At 47.2% G+C, this 12945-nt stretch overlaps 1 long non-coding RNA gene across 1 annotated transcript; it reads right to left on the reverse strand.

The window, feature by feature from the left end:
• Positions 1-7579: 7579 nt before the first annotated feature.
• Positions 7580-12610, reverse strand: LOC136323639 (uncharacterized). The gene is made up of 3 exons (XR_010728994.1): positions 12320-12610; positions 11202-11326; positions 7580-8750 (listed from the first exon to the last, which is right to left on the reverse strand). It is a non-coding gene; the product is annotated as an uncharacterized lncRNA (long non-coding RNA).
• Between the last annotated feature and the right edge of the window lie 335 nt (positions 12611-12945).

Here is a 12945-nt window from a genome sequence, read left to right on the forward strand (position 1 = left end):
TTTAAATCCTGTATCAAGATTTCTTTTAACCTGAACTTGTCGGATTCCAAATGTATTTATTTCTAGGGGGTGTATATAACAAGGGTTAAAACCAAGCAAACTGATAGGTAAGCAGGCATTTTCTCCACCTCTGGTCACATAATGGCAATTTTGGTAGCAAATTTTTATCAGTAGCTCACTTTGTTAAAGACTGTGCAAAAGTATATATTATCTCCAGCGATGTATTTCTTAGCAATATTTTGTGATTCATAGTTTTCATATATTGCCATCAGTTTATAGGTAAAGAAATTGAGCAAGTGGGTAAAAGGATTTACCGTGGTCATCTGACTCCACACTGGAAAGCTAGCGCAGGGACTCGAGGTCTCTGCCTCCCGGTTCGGCGCCTATTAGGCCACTGTATTCGTTCAGCAGGCATCAAGAATTGTTACTGAATTTACTGAAATACTGTCCACCGAGCTTTGGAAAACAACGAAGCTGCCAGTTCATAGGCTCTGAAGGGCGCACTCCTGGTTTACTGAGTTGGTCCTGGAGATGCAGCACGTGTGTCCCCTGGCTGTGTCAGGTGATGCCAGAGGGGATGAGCTGGCCCCAACAGTCTCACACCCAGCCCCCCCAGCAGTCCTTCGTGTAGTTACAGACTGATTGTAGAGAGAAAGGACTTCAAGTGATTGTTTACCATATTTTATTACTGAGTATTAAGAAAAACTTGACTAAAGTATTAAGGCATTGTTAAGGTATTAAAATGCCAGATTTAGTCTCATCTGGAATTACTAGCTCCCTTATTTTAATGATGGACAGTAAGAGTTCATGAAAAGCCTTCATCTCTACAAACAAACACTTAGATGGATGTCGAAGTGATATGGGAATAGAAGGGGAGGCCTGGCCCTTTAGTGTCGTGATTAATATCTGGCCTTAATTGGGGAGAAGTTGGGTCTCACACACACACACTCCCGCAACACCCAAAATTTATCAGGCTCAAGAGAAAATGACTCGTAGTAACCAAATTCACAAGAATCCAGTATGGAGGCTCTGTATAAGAAATACACTTTTCTGCCTTGCTGACCTAAAAGTTACTAGCTATTGCGTATTTCTTTTTGAAAAGTCTTTAAGGGGAGTCAGTATATATTAATCAGATTATCTAATAAAATTGGATTCGAAGCTATCACTTTATTTTCCTTTTATTTTGGAAAATTTAAAAGACACAATAAGCCTGACCTGTGGTGGCGCAGTGGATAAAGCGTCGACCTGGAAATGCTGAGGTCGCCGGTTCGAAACCCTGGGCTTGCCTGGTCAAGGCACATATGGGAGTTGATGCTTCCTGCTCCTCCCCCCTTCTCTCTCTCTCCCTCCCTCTCTCTCTCCTTTCTAAAAAAACGAATAAATAAAATTAAAAAAAAAAAAAAAAAGACACAATAAAACCAGTATCATTAACCTCTATTAAAACTCATCACCAGTAAGACTCAATGGCCAGCTTTATTTCGTGTGTGTGTGTGTGTGTGTGTGTGTACACCTCTACCGTCTGTTATTTTCAGGTCTCAGACATACATTTAATGTGTAAATATTTCAGCATGTATCTCTAAAGGATTTAAACAACAGTCCATTGATTAAAATAAATGGGGTGAACTTTTAATTGGCCGGTCATCAACTATAGTAGTGGCCTGATAGCTTGCTTTTCATTGTGCTTCTTGGGGGGACCTGGTGACTTGAGGCTCCTGCTGCGGCACCTTTGCACTGCACATTGTATCCTACCCGTTAAGACGTTTTTTTCTTAAATCACGAAACATTTATTTTGAGTTTGAATTGAAACACATTTCTTACCTTCCTGAGTTTATCGTAAACTAGTCCTATTGCCCAGCTTGGGTATTTATGCCCTGTCCTTACAGTATCACTCACTTGCAGGCACTCTGTTCGTTTTCCTCATTATAATTAGTGTCACAGAGGATAACTGACCCTGGGCCCAGGGTCTGAGAACTCTGACCCTGTATGCGTTGGGTTCATTCATCTTATAAGTTTCTAGAGATGTTAAAACTGAGCAATCTAGGTTAGAAGTCTTTCGGCTTGTGTCCTATGCTTTTAAAAATGCATTGTAGATGAATATGTGATGAATATTTTTAAACATTTTTTTCTAAAGTGCATGAAACGGAAAATACACTTAAGAATTTGTTGTGTACATTTTCTGTGGATGGGACTTCCTTCAGGTTTTTCAAGTTTGCGTTTGCACTGATTTTAGCTTGTGAAAGAACCCCGGGTGACAGCTTTTAAAAAAGTTTGTATTACAGTTACAATGCTTGTATATGGTTCAAAAAAATGAGTAGAAAAATAAAATTCTAAAAATTCTGAAAAACAGTATATCAGTGGAAGTGTTTAGCGATCCGCGTCTTCCTTCTCTGCCTCTGTCCTTCCTGTCCAGGAGCTGGGACTGTTAACGACTCTCCCACGTGGTTTTCCTGGGAGGTGGGCTGGAGGGTGTAAGCATCTGTGTACAGATTTTAAAGTGTGTGATGCATACCACATGCTCTGAATCTTGCTGTTTCATTCATATATTTAGAAATATTTTTAAAATAGACAAAAAAGTACATTTTAAGCAAACCAACACTGAAAAAAAATGTTTTTGTTGTATCAAAATTTTAATTCCTATTTTTAAAATGCAGTTTGTGAGCGTCATAGTTGGTCTTTTTCTTCCCCTCAGCTCCCCAAGTAGATCTGTTGTCAGCAAATTCAAGAATATTTAGGAACAACGAAAAACAGTTTGATGTAACTGGCTGTGCTTTACCTTCTCTTGTGGCTTTTCCACCCTTTAGTGTCCCCTAGAGAAACTCGACACATGTGTGCCAGGAGATGGATGTAGAAATGTCATAATTTGTAATAGGAAGAAAAGGGAAAAAAAACACCTGGAAAGCCCCCAAATGTCCATCACTAGTCCACTGGATCAATATTGTGATGTTTCCCTATAGTGGAATTCCAGAGTGGTCACACGGAACTACAGCTACAGGACTGAACGTGGATGGATCTCTGGTCAGAAAAGCAAGTTACAGAAGAACACGTCCACTATGGTTCCATTTCTGTGAAGGTCAGAACCGGGCTGTTAAATACATGGTCAATGGAAGAAAAGTCAGGAAATGATTAACAAGAAATTCAGTGTTCTCTGCACTGGAGGAAAGGAGGGAGATGAGACCGAGGGGGAGCCCTCAGGAACTGGTGACGATGCTCTTGTGTTCAAGGTGGGTGGGTGGGTTCTTCTTTTAACTGTATGTTTATGTGCTTTTGTTTGTATGATGTTTAATAATTTCAAGTGCAAGGGACAGGCTTTGTTGTAGGTAGTACCTAATAAAATAGATGTATAAACAATGTATTTCATGAAATGAACCCTCCTTCAATGTGTGCTAGATTTAAAAGGTACTGTTTCTTATGTGCCCAATTTAGGGTCTTAGCTGTAGTTTTTTTAAAGCTAGAAATAGGACCTAGCTATGTTTTCAATCTTGACATAATTTTCATTTGGGTGTCAGCCAGGGCGCTGATGCTTGTGTTCTGTTTAAGCAGCTCCGAGGAAGCTGTTCTCAGGATCATGCCATTCCGGGAAGGGAACTGCTGGGCAGGGAAGAGCTGGCCTGGGCACGGTCAGCACGGACCTTTCCTGTGTTCACCCTAGATTATCATCTCGGGAACTCGCTGCTTTTTGGCCTCGTACTCCTAGTAGTAGGAGTACCAGGCAGTGTTCATTTAAACACCAGTTAGCTGTGGCTTACCCCCAGACACGCTCCCCAGGTGTGACCGGGACCCCCCCACCCCAGTGAAGCTTAGGACTTAGTTAAACCTCCCTGACTGGTACTGTGGCCAGGTGCTCGACCCTGAAGGACTTAGGCTCTGAGGGGTATAAAGCAGTCACTCCATGTAAATTAACAGGTTGTGAGCAGCTTAAGAATTCTAGGTCATTCCAAATTTTAGCCTAAGTATGTTCTGGAGCTTGAAAAATAGAATTCAGGTACTTGAAGCATTTCAGTGCTTTAAAAATCCTAAAACAACAGCTGGCAGTGGAATTGTATATTTTCAAATTAGTCTTCACAGTCTGGATGAAGTGAAAACTAGAATAATTACTCTGAAAAGCCTGGAATTTTTTTAGTGAAGGCTATGCTTAGCACCTTGGAATGGGTATTGAATTTGCTGATTCTTGTGATAAATGCTTCCCTTGTTGATCTTCCTGTAATTATTCAAGTGAAACCTGTGTATGTTCCCCTACTAGCATAGGGTAAACTTTCTTCCCAACAGTAATTTTTTTGAAATTTTGCCACATTCTCTAAAAAAAAAAAAATCAATCTAAAATCTCTTTTCCACAAATGATTTTAAGCTATTCACATTCCCAGCCCTGAGCCCTTAACTAAATTGTCCTTCATATCTCAAAACTAAGAATGTTGCATGGAGGTGGCGCTCAGGAATTGACCCGTGTCTACCACAGCACTCTGGAACAAGGAGCACTGTGAAATTAGCTGGTGTCAGGGGCCATGCTGTCTTAAACACATGACTTCACACGAGTTTACATTCAGTGCAGAGGTGCTGCTCTAAGAGGCCTGTGGAGGCTCTCCACAGTGTCACTGTGTCCTCAGCCCAAGTGGCGGCAGAGTGAAGAACTTGCCTTTGGACTTCCCAAATGAGTCATCTCACTAGGGTGATAATTTTAAAATGTACGAAGTGACTTTAAAAGGCCCATGGATACCAAGTAAATTGTGGATTCAGGTCTCAGATAGACTGATTACATTCCATGAATGAAATGGTACTAATGTACCCACAGTATTTATTCAAAACCTCCACACTGAACATATGGGGTGAGAGAAGTGTTCATGTAATGCCTGTGTGTCCCTTCTCCAAATAGAATCAAAGCTGAGCTATTGAGAATTTGGAAATGAGGGATGACCTGTTTGATGTACTGAGAGAGACGGGCATTGTGCTTGCCCAGAATTGAGTAAGGCTTAGAGATGACTGACTATAGGAGTCCGGGGGGGGGGGGGGGGGTGTCAAAAAGACAATGTGATAGGTCACTGGTGGGAAAGTAGTGTCAAGAAATTACACGAGTGCTTCCAAAATACAAGTGGTTATAAGAAGAGTTGACCCAGAGGATTCTGGATGGTGTGGTAGGGAGGGACCTAGCATGGGATGTGAGGATTGCACAACATATTTAAGAGAGGAACAAACAGGAACGGAGGGAGATGAGAAGCATCAATTCTTGATTGCAGCACCTTAGTCCATTGATTGCTTTCTCTTATGTGCCTTGACTGTGGGGCTCTAGCTGAGCCAGTGACCCCTTGCTCAAGCCAGTGACCATGAGGTCCTATGATCCCATGCTCAAGCTGGCAACCTCAGAGTTGCGAATCTGGGTCCTCAGTGTCCCAGGCCAATGCTGTATCTAGTGCACCACTGCCTGGTCAGGCTGCACTGCACACCTTTGAGCTAGTGCCAGCTTGGTACTTTTCACCTGTTTGTAATAGAGATCATGCTATGGGTTGTCCCTTAGCCATTCTGCAAGTTGTGAATTTAAAAAAAGTAACCTCAAAGATAGTCACTCCAGTTGTATGTCATGCCATTTTATAAGTGTGTAAACAGGAAATGACAGTATGAGATGCTTTTAAAAGTGGAGCACTGTTCGAACCCGTGTGCCAAGTGGGTCCTGGCGTCCCCAGCTCAAATGGCTCAGCCTGCCCTTAGGGAGCCGACAGGAACAGACGCTGGCGTGTGCACTGACAGTCTCAGCAGGATGTGCCTGATCAGGGCTGCAGGACGACTCTGTACTAAATAACCCATGGCATCTCACATTACAATGTTGTTACATCGCTGTCAAAGCGCTTTGAACTTTCTCCCCGGCCTAGAATAGTTGGAAACAATTTCCAAAGTGTAGACAAAAAGTTAGCAAACTTGTAAGTGCATCCAGACTTCATGTTTACAAAGTAATGATTCTAGTTTTTTATTTCTGGGATTTTGTCATTTTTTGCAGCATTGCTGTTGAAGTAGGGCCCCTCTATCAGAGATGGTGTTTATCAATTCAGAGCTTCCATTTTTTATTAAGATGAGTTGGACTTCCTCACAGTCCCACAGTTTTAGTATGTCTTTGTCCTTAACTAAGGAAAATGCTTGGCTCAGTGGTAGAGCGTGTCTGCCCTGAGTGTGGATGTCCCAGGTTTGATTCCCAGTCAGGGCACACAGGAGAAGCGACTGTTTCTCCTCCCCTCCCCCCCTTCTCTCTCTCTCTCTCCTCCCACAGCCATGGCTCAATTGGTTCAAGAGAGTTGGCCTATGCCTCAGGTCCTAAAAAAAAGCAATGGCCCCAGATGGGCAGAGCATCACCCCCTAGTGGGCTTGCTGGGTGGATTCCCATGGAGCACATGCAAGAAGAGTCTGTTTGCCTCCCCTCCTCTCACTTAAAAAAAAATCATTGTAAAATGGTTTATGAATACCATGTGAAGTTATTCAGTAAGAATGCTTAATACCAGCTAACATCTTTAGTTCTTGCCTAAACTAATAAAGTATTTCTGAATTTTTTGTCTTATTCATTGCAAACTAAATTAGTTTTTTCCTTTTGTACCTGTTGCAGGGACCAAATGGGAATAGAGTCCCAATTTAGTACTGCTCAAGAAAAATCCTTAGGCTAGGACTTTTAAAAGAATCTAACGAGAGTATGCTTGACCATCCTGCCACTTACTGTTAGTTTACAAAGAATATACTTAGCCAAGATAGCAAGAATTGCTGAAGGCATTTGGAAAGCCTTTTCAAAAAATGAGATTTTTCTTGTAGCATTAAAAATTGAGATGATTATGCATTTTGAAAAATATTTTAAAATACCAAAAAAAAATGTTTTCTGAGATTGCAAAGACTGACTGTTGATTAGTAAAACAGAATGGTTTTATATTTTCTATCTAGGGGACCATGCCACTGTTGTTAACTAATCAGCTTTCCAGGGTTGAGGGTGGCATACATATTGAACTAGAGTTCCAAATTCGGGCGTTAGTTGTAATTCAGAGAATTTTAAAGGATGTATGAGTTAAGTATGCAAATCTGCAAAAGCACCTAGGTAACAGTTACCTACCTGCCACGTCTGATCGTCCTGCAGCCAGAATTTTCCCATTTCTTGAATTTTGTTTCCATATTAGAAATGCAGCGTGACCAGGCGGTGGTGCAGTGGATAGAGCGTCGGACTGGGATGCGGAGGACCCAGGTTCGAGACTCCGAGGTCGCCAGCTTGAGCGCGGGCTCATCTGGTTTGAGCAAAAAGCTCACCAGCTTGGACCCAAGGTCGCTGGCTTGAGCAAGAGGTTACTCAGTCTGCTGAAGGCCCATGGTCAGGGCACATATGAGAAAGCAATCAATGAACAACTAAAGTGCCACAACAAAAAACTGATAATGGATGCCTCTCATTTCTCTGTGTTCCTGTCTGTCTGTCCCTATCTATCCCTCTCTCTGACTCTGTGTAAAAAAAAAAAAAAAAAAAAAGGCAAAAGCTGCCTGACCTGTGGTGGCGCAGTGGATAGAGTGGGGACCTTGAACGCAGAGGTTGCTTGTTCCGGGGCCCTGGGCTTGCCGGGTTAGGGCACAAGCAACGAGCATGAACTGAAGTGAAACAACTATACTTCTTGCCCCGCCCCTCTGTAGAATCAATAATAAAATCTTAAGAAAATACCCATTTTAAAGCCTTTCAACATTACCAATTTTATAGCATAAGAGGTCCCAAGAACTGAATCATGAGTAGACATGGAGCTTTTATTGGCAGGTATAATCTGAATTTTCATTATCTCAGGCTTTTCTTGAAGTGCTGGGCAGGCGCAGGGGGGTATGCTCCGTTAAATCCACCGTTAACAAAGCCTGCAAGCCTGGAGTCAGGCTAGGATTTAAAACACGCAATGGATCTTAAGGGCATCCATCACCCTTGCACACCTGGGAGTTTGCACTCGGTGGGCTTTGGAAAGCATCAAGGAAACATAGCCTGCGGCGCTGTGTCCTCGAGAAGCCATTGTGCAGAGATGCACATCTCTCCCGCAGGATTCCGACCGCACCTCTGGGACTTCAAGGTGAGAGGCAGGCCCTGAGAAATGGTGCTTCTACCATGTTTGGAGGGCGTCTTCAAACCTAACTGTCCCAAGAAAGGAGCAGTATTGATTGAAGGTGGAGGAAGCCAGGTACTGAATTTGGCTTTGCAACACAGTGAAGAGGCTTCACGCCTCACCTAGACAGGTGTCACCAGGTTTGCTATCACCTGGATCAATTGGCAACCGTGGACTTGTGCTTTCTTTATATTCACCTGACAACGCATTAGAACAGGAAGGAGTCGGGAAATGGCCGCAGCTCAGCATTTGGCTCTCTGACAGATCTTCCAGTTCAACAGGGACAAGGATCACTTCCTACACTGCAGATCCTCCGCCTCAAGGGAAGAAGCAGTCAAGAGAAGGGCGGTAATTACTTTCAAGCTGGAGGAGTAATTTTCCTTAATCACAGCCCGAATCACTAAAAGGAGCTGAGACAGTATTTCTAAGTGGTGCTTAATCTGGGGGAGAAACATTTATAATCTGTGTGCTTGAATTTCTACTTAAATATTTTCGGCACTGAATGCTTTGTGTCTCCAGCGCTCTAGCGGAGTCACACAGAAGAGTCCCTTTATGAAGAGCGGTTTCCAGAGGGAAGGGAAAGGAATGAACATCACAGAGTGCTTACACAATCTCCATCCCACAGTAGGTTGGAAGCCGCCTCTGCACCAGGCAACGTGCCAAACCCTGAAATGATCAAAACAACAAAACCCCGGAATGGTCTCTGTCCTGGAGGTGACAAGCCAGCAGGAGAGACAAACTCCCCAAGTGGCCACAAGGACATGTGAAATGACGTGGGCTTGGGGAGGGCAAGATGCGTGCCCTGATAGCATGGGAGGGGCTAGAAAGGAATCGCCACGCCAAGTCAGCTTAACTGGATCCAGAAGGAAGACGAGTTTTCCAGGAGTCAGAAGAGCAGCGGCCCTGTGTGCGGAGGACAGTGGTGCTTTTGATGGAGGGCAATCCAACATGGCTGTGGGGACTGCAAGGATGCTGGCAGCAGCCAGACTGGAAGGGCCGCTAGTCACATGAAATGAGACAGGCCCTGGATTTAAAAGACACACCAGGCTTTGGTATATGGGTCAAGTAAATATACTGCTCACAGAAATTAGGGGACATTTTATCACTTCATATTCATTTTGAAATATGCCCTAATTTTTGTGAGCAGTATATTAAACTTCTTTACTGTGGCTGCTAAAGAAGTTTTAGTTACATATGTGGCTTTGTTGTATTTTTATTGGACAGCCCTGGTCTAGGTGAAAGGATTTTGTCTTTATTGTAGAACAACCCCAAGCCATATAGGCAGTTTATAGCTAGGGGAGTGTCATCATCATACTTGCAGTTCGGATTTGGGGTGGGGGTGTTTTTGTTTTTTGGTGTTTGTTTGTTGTTGTTGTTTTAACAAACAGAAACCTTACTGTCTTTAAAAAAAAAAAAAAAAAAGAAACCAAAAGACTATGGGATGTGCACATTCCAATTTTCAGACAAGAAATTTGAGGCTAAGATAAAATAAGTTGCTCAAGTTTGCTCCCATAGTAAATGGCAGGACCTGGATGTGAGCATGGCCAGCTATTAATTAGTGGAACCCAGGACAAAAGTAAAATGCAAAATGGCTTTCCGCAAGCCACCCCCTAAACCCAGGCCGATGGGTGATCCCCCAAGGAATTGCAGCCTCCCTACCTGAATGCGCCAGTACCTGGGTGGGGGGTGGGGGTGAGTTCTCCACCCTTCCATTACCAGGCACCCCTGCCTTTACTCGATTCCCCACTCTTTTGCATGAGTCCCTACCAAGGGCCGAAGGTGACAGCAGAATGAGAGATTCTGGTGGAGGTTACAGCAGTCACGGCTTGGGGAGGGACAATGGGCTGGGAAGGGGACTTCACTCACAAAACAAGGATAAAATCAGGAAAAACTTCAAGACCACAGGGCATCCACTCTCAAGTGTGGGGCCTGCATTCAGAAAGGCCACTACTCTGGTGGCCGGCTGTGCAGCCAGCCCTGCTAAGGGCTCAACCCAGGCTTTCCCACTCCACTGAAGGCCTTCCCGGAATGAGGAAGAGGAGGAGGAGGCTCAGCCCTCTCCCGGGATGCATGACCTTCCAGTCTGGGCCATGCAGGGAGCTCAGTCCTGGGGCCCCCTCCCAGGCAGCCCCTGCCACAACTGGGCCTCAGCCCCAGAGTCCTGGCACCTGACCTGAAACAATGTCCTCCTCCAATACGCATTCCCCGCAGCCTGTCCCAACCGCGCCCCCCCCCCCCCCCCCCCGCATTGAAGAGCATTCTATTCTCCAATTGGGCTGTCAGATTCGGCTGCCCTGTGAATAGACTGCATCTCACAGAGATCAGAAAGCATGCCCTCTAAAGTCGGGAAGATTTGGATCAAATTTTTTCTCTGCCACTTAGTAGCAGGGTCACCTTGGACAAGTTACTTAGCCTCTTGGAGCCTCTACTTTCTGATCTGGAAATGAAAACCTGACTCATGCTATCACCCCCCAGCCTGGCCGGGTCCTGGCATCCAGCCGATCTGCTGCCCCCTCTGCCGCCCCCACTTCTCCATCCTCACTCGGGACTCCCCACAGGTGTTCCTGTCCCAGATCCCAGCAGCGTCTCCACTGGAGGGCTCAGGGCCCTCTTCGTTCCGTCACTACCACACCAGATGCCTCTAGGAGACGGTCCCCACCTGCCCTCTCTACACTCTGCCCGGCCCCCTTTGCCCACCCTCGTGCCACACTCCCCCAGCCCTGCTAGTCCCAGAGCATGTCCTGCCCACCCTCAGAGCCCACTCTGCACCCTTGCTCCCCAGCCCAACACCCCCTGCCTTGCATCTTTATTATTCAGAAACAACTGGGCACCCCCCCCCACCTGCCAGCACCCCTGCCCACACTGCACCAGGCCCACCCAGCCCCATCTGTGCCCCCTCCCAGCCCCACCAAGGGCTGCTGCCCCTAGCTCCCCATCTCCCTCCTGCCCCCACCTCCTCCTTGTTAGCCTCCTCCTAGAGTCCCCAGACTGCCACCCCCAACTTCCAGCTCCAGTTCCCCCACCCTGGCCACGAATCCCACTAGTCCCCCACAACCCTTTCAAAAAGAAATAAAAACGATGCCTGGCCTGTGGTGGCACAGTGGTTAGAGCACCAACCTGGAACGCTGAGGTCGCAGGTTCTGAATCCTGGGCTTGCCCCAGCAAGGCCATGTGGGAGTTGATGCTTCCTGCTCTCTCTCTCTCTCTCTCTCTCTCTCTCTCCTCTCTAAAATGAATAAAATCTAAAAACAAACAAACAAAAAACCTCAAAAGAATCTGTACCTCACAAGGTTGTGAGGGGCACACGAGAACGAGCGGAGGAAGCACAACCTGTCCTGGCGCGCTGTGAGCGCCGGCGACCGCGGTCTTTATTTACTAAGCTGTTGATACTTGTTCCCCGCAAAGGACCTGGTGCCGCTCTGCTCTTGCCTACACCACCGGCCTGGGCTGCAGCGTCGCCCTGCACCTGCCTCCCTCCCGGAGGCCCGTGCGGGAGACAGGACTTCCCAACGCACCTCCCGCTGGGGTGCAGGCGTGGGGGGCTCCGCAGTCTGCCAGGCAGCAGGCCCTCTTACAGGTACGCACAAGCTCCCGACCAAATAGAAAGCATGTTGTAAGCCTCGATGCCTCTGTCTGCAGGGAAACACGTTAGGGTCCTTGGCCCCATGAGACAGAGACAGCGTTGGCCTATGTCACAGACAGGCAGACCAAGCTCAGCCGTGTTGTGTGACTTGCACAGGATGGGGCGAGTGTGGGGGACGACGACAGGGGTTCAAGGCTCGCTCCTCCCTCCTCGGGCTGTGTCCACGGAAGACAGTGCGACTAAGCAGGCTCACCCAAGGGAATGGCGCTCCGGGGAGGGGCGGCCCCGGCACCCCGCCAGACCCCAGGTCGGGGTCAGCCCTGCTCGGGAAAGTCAGCAGCGGCTACCTCCGGGATAAAAAGAGCCAAACGCTCAGTATCTCCAATTGAACAGGCTCCTCGTCCTCCCCAGCTCTCTCTCTCCCTTTCCTCCCAGGCCCTTCAGCAGCAGTTGTGTGAGACAGGAAAGCAGGGAGACCCCGACCCAAACCCGGGGAGACTGCCTTGGCAAGGAACCTGGATTCCAAACCTCACGATAGAGGCGGCGGGGCTGCAGCGGGCGGGTCGGGGAGGGGTGGGTGGGCTGCGCAAAGTCCCGGGGCTGCTGCCCCAGGCTGAGGGTAGGTATGGGGGCGGGGGGCGCTGGCTCTCACCTTTAGTTTAACCCTCCAGTGAAAGAAGATAGAGCACCAGCTTGAGCCTCAGCATCGCAGAGCTGGAAGGAACCCAGAGCTCATGACCAACAGGTTCTCAAATTCAGCCGCGCATTGGAATCACATGGGACGCCTTCAAACCCGTGGGTGCCGGGGTCCCACCCTCAGAAGAGTCAGACTTTGTTGATCCGGGGTGCAGTCTGGGCCCTGGAAGTTTTACAAGGTCCCCAGCAGATTTTAATGCGTGGATAAAGTTTGAGAACCACTCGTTTGGCCAAAGTGCTTAAGGTACAAACGGGGAAACAGGGGCCCGAGGAAGGGACCTGCTCACCAGCAGTCACAAGGCCGGCCGGAAACAGGCCTGGGGCTTGGTCTGCGCCACCTGGCGGCCGGTCTGGCGCTGCTGCCCCAGCGTGCCAGGGCGCCTTTCCGTCCAGAAGAGAGGAAGGAGAGCTGGGCCAGAGGAGAGAGCCGCAGAGATTTGCTCGGCCTGACCTCCTCAGAATAGCAAAGAAAACGCACTTGGGCCAGCCCAGCGATAAACTGCCATGCGTCCCTCCTCACCTGAGTGGATGGGGCATCGAGGGGTAGTGGGACTGGAGATGAAAACAAAGTATTACGCTCGG

The sequence above is a fragment of the Saccopteryx bilineata genome, chromosome 2 (genome assembly GCF_036850765.1).
Source record: "Saccopteryx bilineata isolate mSacBil1 chromosome 2, mSacBil1_pri_phased_curated, whole genome shotgun sequence".
NCBI lineage: Eukaryota > Metazoa > Chordata > Mammalia > Chiroptera > Emballonuridae > Saccopteryx > Saccopteryx bilineata.